The sequence below is a fragment of the Pinus tabuliformis genome, chromosome 7 (assembly GCF_031772625.1).
Source record: "Pinus tabuliformis cultivar Carrire ecotype Pingquan chromosome 7, CPIR1, whole genome shotgun sequence".
NCBI lineage: Eukaryota > Viridiplantae > Streptophyta > Pinopsida > Pinales > Pinaceae > Pinus > Pinus tabuliformis.
Window position 1 is genome coordinate 670,609,054 of NC_142293.1, and position 13,268 is coordinate 670,622,321.

The window sequence follows — 13,268 nt, forward strand, 5'->3', positions numbered from 1 at the left end:
ACCACTACTTTTTATGACACCTATCTGCTTTGCAACAAACTATTAAATACAATTAGTGCTAACTGGAGTTCTAAAGAGTTCTAATTTGACTATGACTCTAACTCTATCTTCTTCGTAGAATGATTCCTTCTTGTTCTTTGACACGTGGTCTCCTTTCAGTTTGGCTGAGATGGCTGAGATGAGTGTTTAATGCTCCATGTTGGCCTCGAATGCTGAACGCTTTAACTGCTCAGTGATTGTTAGATGATATCCCTTGCTTTTCGGTTCCAGTCCTCCATAACTTCGAAAATACAGCAGCATGTTTTTTAGCCCTTTTAATAACCCAAAAATATAGAACACCACCATGTTCCTGATGTGCTGGAGGCTTCATCAATGGCCAAGTGTGCAAGCCAAAATTCCTTGTATGCAACTCATTCAATACCCTATGACCGGTAATAAAGTGGCTTTATAACAGAAACTTTAAACTTGAGTTAAAGCATTCCACCTTTTAAAGGTACAGCTGTCTTGATCTGAATGGTTGTGATGGCTTCATTTGGTCTCTTACATATCCTTCAGGTGTTTCCTTTTGAAAATTTCCGCACATATTATCAAACTGTTTGTCTGCGTTGAAAACACCACCCACAGCAGTTTCGTAGCGCGCTACGAAACTGCTGAATTATTTAAAAAACGCAGTCTTCCTTTCATGGCTAAATGATCGCCAATGTTCATGGCTTAAGCACCTTACTCCCTTGATTGTTTTGAAAAGATTTGCTTGCAACTTTTCAAGCAACATATATTTCTCCTTTTATCAGTTGCAATAGCATTTCCAGAATGACCAGCTGAATCAGGTGCTCCACAAAGAAATAGCCCATCTCTCCATGTAACACTTTCTTCAATGACATTCTGCCATTAATATCATTCTCTCCATGTCTAATTATATCAAACTCAAATCCTAACTTCTTCCTTGCCTTTTTAGATTTGCCAAAGCAACTGCAATTATGTCTCTGTTTGATCCAAGCTCAATATCTGGAAGTGATCTGCTGTTTAAATCGAAAGCTTTTGATCCAGGATGTTTAACACAACCACCATTTACTTTAGCAAACCAGCTTTCTCCTTCAGATAGCTGAAAAAGCTCCTCAGTAATAAAACCTTCCAATGTATCAACAGTTACAATCTGACTGGAGCTGGAAGTCTGACTGCACGTAAGTGAACCATCTTCAACACTGATAAATGAGCCAACAGAATCATGAGTTATCAAAATAAGAGGAAGACTGTCCATACTTTCTTTATAGAAGGACTCAGCTGTATTAAGAGATTTGATTAGTCCCTCGACAACTGAAAAGTTCAGTTGGGACTCATTTGTCCTTACCACGAAACAAATGTACTAATAGCTGCAGATTTTTTTGCCACTAAGTTAACCTCAGTACTTTTTGAATCGCTGCCACATTTGTCAACATTGACATCTTCAAGGATATTCCCATCCTCAAACTGTATTAAAGATTTTTCATTGCAAGACAGCTGGTCACCTTTAATTTCACCCATATCAACCAAATGAGGACTGAATTCTTTGTTTTCAATTCTAGTTTGAGATTGACTAGAGCTGAACTAACTTGATGAACCAGAGGTTTGGTTGGTGTTTTTGTCACAGGACTGATTAGGTAGATGTGAAAACATTGACGCAAGAAAAGCACTCTTTTCCATGCTATCAATAGTTTCCTGGTCAGTCAAAGAATTAACTGACAATAAAGAGCTCGCATGTTCTTCATTAATTTTAGTTTGCATTAGATGAGCAACAATGCGTTCACTATCTGATCTTCTATCTGTCAATATGATTTCATCAGACACCTCAGACGCATCATCATCAGATATAGAGCCGCAAACAGATAAATGAGATGAAATTGGTGCCAATTGCTCAGAACCTGAACGATAGTCATGCTCAGTAATTGGACCATCCACAATTTCACGCTCACTATCAAGTTCCGCATCAGCTATTTGATCATTTTGGTTAGGAACCACCTCATTAAGGATAAATTCCACAGCTGAATCAACATCATTGCGGTGCTCCAGGGCAACTGCCTTGATAATACGTTCATCAACCTGTGGGACTTAGCAGAAAACCCCTTTTTTTAGTTCTCTTTGCGTCTTTTGCTGGAATGACTGTATGGCCGATTGTTAAATTGCGGAAGAATAATAGAAGCATAACTGCATGCTGTTTTTTCAACCAGTTCCCATTCATAAGCCGGTCATTCTTGAAGTTAAATCCCTTGATGACAGGTCTTTCAGTCATTTCAGTTGACTCTGGTCCCTCAATCCGCAGTTTAATATCTGGCTCCTGAAAACGTGAGCTGTTGAAACTGTTTTCTGATGCATTCAAACCTTGGCTTTTAATATCAAAGTTTTGGACATCTAGTGGATTCAAACTCTGATCATTAAGATCCTTTGCTATCCGCTTTGCTGCTGCAATCTCAAGTTCGCTTGCAACAACACCATACGAAGTACCTGCAATTGAGCACTTAATGAAATCCATCTGATTGCAAGTTAGGGTCCCTGTTTTATCCGAGAGAATGGTATCTACCTGTCCTAGCTCCTCAATCAAATTTGAAGGCTACAGAACACGTGTCAAGACTGACATGTAAGACCTTGCACATGTTATCCCCGTAAAATTCTTGCAGAAAATATGACAGCTGTGGTGAGATGCGCTATGGATTCGAACAAATCCCCAATTTCGTAGCGCAGCCGGTGCAAAATATGAATTATGCGCTACGAAATCACCTAAACATGTTGCGCTGCGAAACTGCTAAAAGGATTTATGTGCTTTACCATCAAACAAATGTAAGACATTTGGCATTGAAATTTTGTCAGTGATAACAGAGTACTTGTGGCTGCAATGGCATTTCATTTGAAAGGGTAGGTTTCCCTACTCTTTGGCAGCTGTCACACCTTTTGACATATTGTTTTACATCTTTGAAGAGGGATGGCCAATAATATCCTAAAGGGAGGATTTTATAGGTTATCCTTTTGTCGGCAAAGTGTCCACCGCATGGTTCATCATGAAATTCTTTGAGGATATCAAGCATTTCATCTTCCCTAACACATCTTCTGATCACAAGATCTGTCCTTGTTTTAAACAATTTGTTAGAAATCCATGAATATTTTGAACTCTCCTAAATAATCTTTCTTCTTTCACCAGGAAATAAATGTGGAGGTAGTTTCCCTGTAACCAAATAGTTAGCTATATCTGCATACCAAGGGGTCTTAGTAGTTACTGCAAATAAATATTCATCAGGAAACTTATCCTCTACAGGAGAATCTTCTTTAGTATTCTGAATCCTAGACAAGAAATCAGCTACTGTATTTTGTTTCCCTGGTCTATCCAACACAGTAATATTGAATTCCTATAAAAGTAGGAGCCACCTTGTAACTCTGCCATTAGTAACAGGTTTGTTCATTAGATATCTAATTGCAGAATGATCAGTATGAATAAAAGTTTCATAGCCTGTTATATAATGTCTGAACTTATTGATTGCATGAACAACAGCTAAGAACTCTTTTTCAGTCACATTATAGTTCAACTCAGTGGGAGTTAAATTTTTACTGGTATAGTAAATGGCATAAGGAACTAAATCTTTTTGACCCAACACAGCTCCTAAAGCTGTATCTGAAGCATCTGTAGAAATATGGAAAGGAAGTTTCCAATTTGGTCCTCTCAAGATAGGCGCTTCAGATATTCTTGTTTTCAAAGTTTCAAACGCTGATTGATAATCAGGATCCCACTTGAATTCATAGTGTTTTGTAAGCAGTTTGAAGAGTGGAGATGCTATTTTAGTGAAGTTTTCTATAAATCTTCTATAATATCCAGTAAACCTCAGAAAACTTCTAACATCTTTTTGACAATTTGGAATAGGCAATTTGGAGATGACTTCAACTTTTGATCTATCAAGTTTAATCCCATCCCCTGAAATATGATGTCCTAAAACAATACCTTTAGTAAACATCAAAAAGCATTTTTCATGGCTTTATGAAAGGTTTGTCTCTTTACATCTTATAAGGACTTTTTCCAAATTTTCTAATGCCTCTTCAAATGAATCACCATAAACTATAAAATCATCCATATAAACCTCTACACAATCATCGATTATATCAGAAAAAATTCCTAGCACTACTCTTTGGAATGTTGCGGGTGCATTACATAATCCAAAAGGAAGCACTCAATAAGCAAAATTTCTCCATGGACAGGTAAATTTGGTCTTATCCTGATCCTTAGGTGCTACCTGAATTTGATTATAACCACTAAAACCATCCAGAAATGAAAAATACTTTTTGCTTGCTAATGTATCTAATACTTGATCGATAAAGGGCAAGGGAAAGTGATCCTTCAAAGTTGCTTTGTTCAATTCCCTGTAATCAATGCATACCCTCCATTTACCATTCTTTTTGGGTACGATAACCAAAGGAGAAACCCATCAGCTATCTGAAATTGGATAAATGAAGTTTACATTGAGTAGTTTTTGGAGCTCTTCTTTCACTATCTCCCTAAGATTTGGATTCATCCTTCTCTGAGGTTGTCTGATTGGTCTAATGTTTTCCTCGATATAGATATGATGGATGCAAGTATACTCCTCGATATAGATATGATGGATTGGTCAATACCTTTCATATCAGTATACTCCCATGCAAATGCAGTAGAATGTTTTTGCAAGATTTTGGTTAGCTCTTCCTGTTGTGACTTTTCCAAATTTTTGTTGATATTCAATGTTTTACCTGGAAGAATCTCAATGGTAGAACTACCGAACTCTTCCATAGAGTAAAGAGACATTTGTCTTGATGATAAGTACTGAATATCAGAATCTAACTGAAATTATGTATGGTCATATTCTAAAGATGTTTCAAAATTTTCTAATGTGTTCAGAATTTGACTATCTTCACTGATTTCAGAAATGGTAAAGACAGGTTGTATACTGTCCTCACCTTCGACCCCTTCATTGTCTCCTACTTCTGTAATTGCTTTTGCTGGAGGATACATATTGAATTTCTTTGTCAAACTACCATCAGAAATGTACATATCTCCAGATCTACAACTAATGAAAGCATCAGCTGTGGCTAGCCAAGGTCTTCCTAAGATAAGTGGGTGCCCTCCTAAATTACTCTTGGGAGTCAAAATCATGAAATCTACTGGATATTCCCAAGAATCTAAGGAGACTTAATATCTTCTAATACACCATCTGGTTTGATTATTGATCTATCTACAAGTTGCAGTAAGGTGGGTGTAAAAAGAAGATTAGAAAGTTTAAGCTGTTCCATAGTCTGTCTACTCATAATGTTGATAGCAGCCCCTAATTCAATCAAAGTATTTGGAATTTCTATCCCATTTATATGGGTCTTGACAATTGGACTACCTGGATCTACATATTTCTGGATGGTAATTTTTCCCATCATGATATTTGCAATTTTTCCTACTAGGTGGATTCTTCTTGTATCTCTTGGTTTCCTTCCTGGTCTCTTAAGACTCAACTCCTTTATTGTTTTTGCTAGAACATGAATCTCTCTGATGGCTTGTAGCAAGGGAATCTTGATACAGACATTCTTTAATTCATCTATAAAATCATAGTCAGACAACAAGATTGTTTTTCCACCCCTTTGTCAATTTGTAATCTTTCAGGGAAAGGAGGTGTGGATGAAGATGTAGGTTTCTCAACTATAGGAGTTGTGGGGGTTGACTCTTTTTCTTTTTCTTTTTGAATGTTTGGGTTTTGAAGAGATGCTTCCTCAGAACCTTTATTGGCTTTAAGAGAATCCTCCTCAGAGGTATCTTGCTCTTGAACATCTATAGAAGGTTTTTCTAAAACTCTACCAGACCTGAGTTGTACATCATTGAGAGGAACAATCATATAGGTAGGAAATTGTTGTCCTTCTACCATGTAAGCATTCTGAGGATTTTTGTTATTGGGATTTGGCAATGGCTGGGCTGGTAGTTGATTTGTCTTTTGTTGAAATGGAAGCAAGAGTTGAGAATTTGGATTTTGTTGAGAAGGTTGTTGTTGCGGAAATGGTAATGAAAGTTGTGGGTTTTGATTTGGAATTTGTGGATTTTGTTGATTTTGAAAAGATGGAGGATATTGATAAAATTGAGAAAATATCCCATAAGGATTTTGCATCCCTTGTGCCCATGATTGGTATGGATTTTGAGATTGGGGCCAAGGTTGTTGCCAAGAATTCCAATTTGGTGGGAGCTAAAAGTTCATAGGATTGTTAAATCCTTGATTTTGTGGCCCCTGCCATGGTCTTCTTGAAACAAAACAAAGGGACTCTACTGAATTTGGATCTTCCTGAAAGACAGCTTTGAGCCCAGGAATTGAAGGACAATCCTTGGTCTCATGGCTTTCTGAGAAAATCACACATGTTTCTATAACTTTTGCATCCAAGGGACATTCCCTTAAAGCATGTTTCTTTCTACATTTTGGACAAAAGATGGCTAAGGCTTCGGCTTCTGCTTTCTGTTTGTTTTATATTTTAAAGGTGTCTAGTTGTTCACTAAGACTCCCTAGAATGTTAGTTTTGAATTCATCAAGCATATTGCCAATCTCTACCCTACTTACTGATCCAGTTGCAGATTTGTTTGCTCTAATAAGAGAAGGATCTCTAGGCCCTTTTACAGTTTTAGATTTTCCCCTTGAGAGATGGACACATAGTTCTGCTATGTCATTGAGTGGAAGTTGAGAAATATCTCCCTTCCCCATCACGTTTAAAATATCTATCCATTCATCTCTAATGGCTTTTAATAAAAGGGCTTTCAAGGTTTCCTCATCTAAATTACTCATTTTTTCTCTCTTTAAGTTGTATTGAAATCTTTCAAGTAAATCCTCCAAGTTTTCATCTTCTTTCTGCATCATCTTGAATACCTCATCCTTATGATTGGTGGGCATACAATAATCCAAGTATCTATCCAAAAATGTTTGTTTCATATCATTCCAAGTCCTAATAGATTGAGTGACTAATCCCATGAACCATTTCAAAGTAGCTCCTTTCAATGTTGAAGGAAATAGTTTGAGTTTTTGAGAGTCTTCCATATAATCATAGGTTCGGCATAAGACTTCAAACTCAAATAGAAATGTTTCAGGATCCTCACTTCGCAACCCATAAAAGTTTTGGAGGACAGATGGTGAAATGTTTTTCATTTTTGTATGGGTTTCTTCATCGGCTATAGGGAATCCAAATGAGCTATCTCCATCCCTATTTCCCCCATTGTTATCTCTACCTCCTCCATTGTTTCCTCTTCCTCTACCTCGACCCCTTCCTCCAAATCCATTTACTACTTCCTCTGTCATGATAGTTTCCTCAGAGTTCTCAGAGTCCTCTGGTTCTTCTATTAATGGCGAACGAGGAAGAATTTCTCCCTCCTCTTCTTCAGGTGATTCTACTTCTTTGATTACAATATGTTCCCCTGTAGAAGTGAAGAAAGGTTATTCTCCTGGGTCAGATTTAATGGATAGTGTGGGAGAGTATCCTAATTCAGTTGCTGCCCCTTGAATTCCAGGAATCCTAAGGCTGGGAGTGTGAGTCGGAGATGATGGAGGTGTATCTTGTCTATGCCTTGAAGTCGCTGGAGTTGTGAAAATCGAACTTTTGGCCCTGGCTATAAACCTTCCCCCAGAATCTCTTGCTCTATGCATGCCATTTTTTTATTTTTATTTTTTCAAGTCGGGCTAATAATTCTCTTTCTGATCTTCTAGGTCACACTAGGTGTAAGAAGAGAGCATAATCAAGAAATTATTGAACTAACAACTCTCTTTTCTGATCCTCCAGATCACACTAGGTGCAAGAGGAGAGCATACTTCAAGAAGTTATCAATTTTTCCCTTTTTTTTAAGAGATTGGCTACCTAGTTACACTTCCCCGGCAACGGTGCCAAAATGTTTAGTCAATTTAGTGTGTCCTAAATTGCTACATTAATTATCAATCCGGGAGTCGTAGACTGATGAAGTGTGGCGCACTATATGTGCAAGACAGCCTCTTTTTTATCTTTTTGTCATTTTCAATTTTTATTTTGTTTTGGGGGTTTTTATCTTCGTTTATCTCCTAATATGAATGGAAATCCTATTCCTAATTTTTAAGAATACTCTAGAAGGCAAGTATGGATATAGATTTTAAGGCAATTGTGTCCTCTATAATGATCTCCAGAACTTAACACTTCAGAGGGTCTTAGAGCACACTAGTGATGAAATTAATACTTGAACAAAAATATGCTGCTATTCAAATTAAGAAAATAAAGAACTACTGATCATGAAACTATTATCTCTGTTGCTGTCTAAATACAGAAAAATGAATTAAGTTACTGCACTCAAATAAATAAAAAATTGCAAAAAAGTAAAACTAAAATCAAATCACATCATTCATAATCCGATTACTCGCCAGTTAGTCTAAGCTATGGCTTTCGGAGATAATCGTCAATGATATGAGCAAGTTGATGTCTAATTGCAGAAAAGTAAAACTAAAATCAAATCACATCATTCATAATCCGATTCCTCGTCAGTTAGTCTAAGCTCTGGCTTTCGGAGATAATCGTCAATGATTTGAGCAAGTTGATGTAATTGCAGAAAAGTAAAACTAAAATCAAATCACATCATTCATAATCCGATTCCTCACCAGTTAGTCTAAGCTATGGCTTTCGGAGATAATCGTCAATGATATGAGCAAGTTGATATCTAAGCTAACTAACAAAGCAAGTGAATAAGACTGAAATCAATCAAACAGAACTGAAATTAAAAAAACTAAGAAAAGCAAAGTCAGCAGAGAGGCTAATCCCATGTCACTAGTTATTGCGAAAATTTTATGAAAGTGCCTGGGCCTACTCTATCCTGAAACATACACACACTGATCAGCATTAACAACAATATACAAAGCTTTTAAAATCATAAATAGGAATGAAATGTTAGTACCATAACAAATGAAATATATACACAGGTGAATAACTATGAAACATGTGCAATGAAAATAAGGAAATGATACATAAAAACTATACAGCAGAAAGGAAACAAAACCTTAGCGTGCAGGGGCCCTCTGCATGGCCTTGGTCAACAGGCTATCAGTCCAAAATCGTGTTCATGCAGTCATATAAAAACAAAGTCTTCTTTATAATTCAAAACAGAGGAGTAATCCTCTTGTTACCACAGTGGGACTAGTGTCACGACACAGTAAATTTAACAACGAAATTACATTAACAAAAGACTAAACTATGCGTTTGGAAACGCGTTATTTATAACAAAAGCTTCATAATTGTTTTCCTGTGAAACTACGTGAACAGAGGACACATAAAAGACAACGTCCATGGATTTAGCATAATGGTTGTTGAGATTATTCAATCTATCAAAAGTGACTGTTGGATTCGCATCGTGGGGCAGTCTACAACTGTCAACATGACCCCAAGGATCTAGGAATGACCACGAATCCTTCACGTGCTTGAAGACAAAGTCCTGTTGCTGTAGGATTCCTCTGTTTGACCACCGCTTGACCACCGTTGACCATGACTTTCCTTGATGAATCCGGCTGAACCAATAGGACCTGATCCATGTCCAGGTCATTCCTGATCTACCCACATGTCCCGTTTTGCCTGATGACACCTGCAACCTGGAGTTTAACAAAAACAACTGCGGAAAGTTGAATCAGTTGCGGAAAGTGGCTGCATTCCGCAGCTAATGAGCAAAATCTAAGTCAAACAGAAAACACAAAAACATAGTTAGAAAACCACTTAAATGATCTTTTAGAATCAATATGAAATGATTTCTGATAGGTTATGGAGTACTGGTGAGGGGAAAAAGTCTGGGAAAATGTGTAGGAGAGGTGTAATTTCAAAGCTCAACAGTTTGTCCAATATATCCATCCTTGGATGCTCAATTAGAAGAATATTATTACTTGGGTAATCTGTTTGTTGAACATGTAAATTCTAACCAAATCAGTGACGTAGATGGTTGCCATTTGGGTAGTAATGATCTAGTTGAAACTATTGGTGGTAGCCATCCACAAACCATGCATGATTTGATTCAATCTTCAAAACAAAATTCTACAATTCTTGAAAGTTCTGGGACTCATCAGAGAGTCGAGGCACTTCAACTTCTGTTGATGGTTATGTTAGGTTCTTGCAACTCTAGTAAGATCCCTGAAATAAGTTAGATCTAAATTTTCTCGCAAAATTCTTTCCTTTGCATGGTTTCACTGAATGAAAATTCCTTCTTGAAAGATGTTTTTAGTTTTAATGTAGCTCTTTCAACTTTCAATATTGGTTTTCTCATCAAAATGAAGATTCTGTTTCAATTGATCATCTCTCATGTAAATATTCTCTATCAAACTTGGGTTTGGAGTGTATAACTTTCATGGATGAGAAAAGTTTTGAAGTTGATCATTCTTAAGATTATATTTGGCCGAAGGATACGTACCTGTCACATTCTTTTGAAAATAATTAGCTCTTAATTCTTCTTGTGAATATTCTGATATTGATCATTTTCTTCATGGAACCAAATTTACTCTTCAATATTAATGAATTCTTATGTTATCATTTGAATCAAGTTCGTATCTTTCATCCACAACATATCGATTGGTTTCATGTGCTTTCCATATTGGCATTCCTTTTTAATGATTATGATGTCAGTTTTGGTTGTATCCAGTCACAAGTAGATGGCTTGTCACATTAAACATATGAGAGAGATGATTACTTGATTCAAAGCATTTGTAGAGCTGTTCAAACTGATCTATCTATGATGTCTCCTAACTGAGAATATTATGCCTTAATTAGTCCATTTGATCATGGTTCTTTTCCTAACAACTATCATTCAATTGATTATTTTCCCACTAGTGTACCTAATGATGGTTGTTTTACTCAGCTGGTATTTATGTTTTATCATCTCAATATTTAGACTCTTGTCAAGTAGTTGAGGCACTTCAACCTCCGTTGATGGTTATGTCAAGATATCACTATCTTGACAAACATTCTAAATATGATCAGATTTATTTTCCCTCGCGATATTCTCATTCTAATTCCACACTATTAATTGAAAATCATTTCTCTCAAGGATTTCAGGATCTCCAAGAGGATTTTTTTGAATTTCATGATCCAATCTATCATCAGTTAGAAGCATCTTACCTAGCAAGGGCATTTTCTAAAAGAAAGCTCCACTCTTTACTGATGTTTGCTAAGAAAGACAATATAGGTACAGGTACATTCACAGGGAGCCATTGAGATTTGTTTCATTATGGTTTTGATTGGGAAGGTAAGGTGGTAGGTTGGGTAAAGTCAAGTGATATGATGCATCCTTCTGCTTTTAAGATATAACTTCAATGTTTTATGCAATATTTTGAAGCTTCTATATTTCTTGTTGCACATTATTATATATCGATTTTAACTGCTCTAATCTTTGTTTTTGTGTTATGAAACCAGCTCAAGAAAAGATAGAAAAGATAGATCAATGCCTTAGAATTCAGCCTCTTCGAGGGGGAAACCTCCTTTACATTACATAAATGAACAATTCTTGGATGATTCAAATGACAAAACCTCCTTTCTATATATAGGAGTCTAAGGAGTCACAATATAATCCAGCTGACCTAACAATAATAATATAAAGCCACAAAAATAACAATAGAGGGATTCTATGGGGCACAATAATAAAAATATGGGGGCAATAGGGGCACAACAATATTAATAAGGGGTATAACTACAATAGTAATGGGGTAATCACTAGTATTATAGGGATCCAACATGCCCCTCGCCTTCAAAAAAGTGTTGTCCTCAACGCTTGAGTAGTTCTGGATACTTCTGCATAAAATTCTCATCCTCCCATGTGGAATCTTCAGCGGATAAGTTCTTCCACTTGATAAGATACTCTGAAATTGATCGATTTCGTAGCTGTCGAGTTCTTGTTTCTATGACTGCTTCCGGTTCCAATATAATTTTTCCTTCCTCGTCAAGTTCTGGCAATATTGTTTGAACTGGGAGCTTGTCGCCTATAACCTTCTTTAAACATGAAACATGGAAAACTGGGTGCAATCGAGAAGCTGCAGGAAGCTCCAATTTGTATGCCATAGTACCAATCTTTTGCAACAACTTGTACGGACCATAATACTTTGGTGATAATTTATTATCCTTCTTAGCTTGCTTGAGGGAAATTTGCTTATCTGGTTGTAGCCGAAGGAATACCCAATCACCTACATCAAAACTTCTTTCACTGCGATGTTGATCTGCCTGTTGTTTCATTCTATTCTGTGCCAACACGAGGTTATCCTTTAAGAGTTGGAGGACTTGTTGTTGATGTTCGATGTGATGTTCCACTCCCTGAACCTTAGAATTTTCTCTTAAATATGATGTGATGGATGGTGGTTGATACCCATAAAGTGCCATAAATGGGGTCATTTTTGTTGCTGTATGGAAGGAAGTGTTATACCACCATTCAGCTAGAGGCAACCATTTGACCCATTGTGTCTGTTTATCAGATACAAAGCAACGAAGATATCCTTCCAAACATTTGTTTACTATCTCAGTTTGCCCATCAGATTGAGGATGATAAGATGAGCTATGAGCTAACTGAGTACCAAGACAAGAAAATAATTCTGTCCAAAAATTTCCAGTGAAAATGGGATCTCTGTCACTTACAATAATCTTTGGGTTTCCATGTAGCTTTTGAATTGTTTCCATAAATGCAGTAGAAACTGTACTGGCTTTAAATGGATGTGATAATGCACAAAAGTGTGCATACTTGGTAAGTCTGTCAACTACCACCATGATGACACTCTTTCCCTCAGACTTGGGTAAAACTGTGATAAAATCCATTGAAACCTCCTCCCAATGTTGGCTTGGAATGGATAAAGGTTGTAATAGACCCGGTGTCTTAATTGTTTCAACTTTATTTTGTTGGCAAACCAAACATTCCGCCACAAACTTTTGAATATCTGATTTAAGGCCATCCCTAAAAAATTCCTTCTTAACCCTGTGGTAAGTTTTTAGGAATCCTGAGTGCCCTCCTAAGGGAGAAGTGTGCAATTCCATAAGAATCTTTTGTTTTAGCTGGGAATTCTTACAGAGGTATAAGCGATCTTTGTAGCATAACGAATCATTTTGCCAGCACATTTTGCTTCCCTTTTTTGTAGATGATTTCAAAGTCATAACCCAACATTTTTGTGACCCACTTTTGTTGCTCTTCAGAGGATAATCTTTGTTCTAAAAAGTATTTAAGGCTATCATGATCCGTTTTTACCTTGAAGTGTCTTCCCATTAGGTAGGGTCGCCATTTCTTAAGTGCATGGAGT

At 36.8% G+C, this 13,268-nt stretch overlaps 1 long non-coding RNA gene across 1 annotated transcript; it reads right to left on the reverse strand.

Moving 5' to 3' along the window:
- Positions 1-1,737: 1,737 nt before the first annotated feature.
- Positions 1,738-2,084, reverse strand: LOC149249241 (uncharacterized). Its single transcript, XR_016265822.1, has 2 exons — positions 1,996-2,084; positions 1,738-1,898 (listed from the first exon to the last, which is right to left on the reverse strand). It is a non-coding gene; the product is annotated as an uncharacterized LOC149249241 (long non-coding RNA).
- Positions 2,085-13,268: the final 11,184 nt, after the last annotated feature.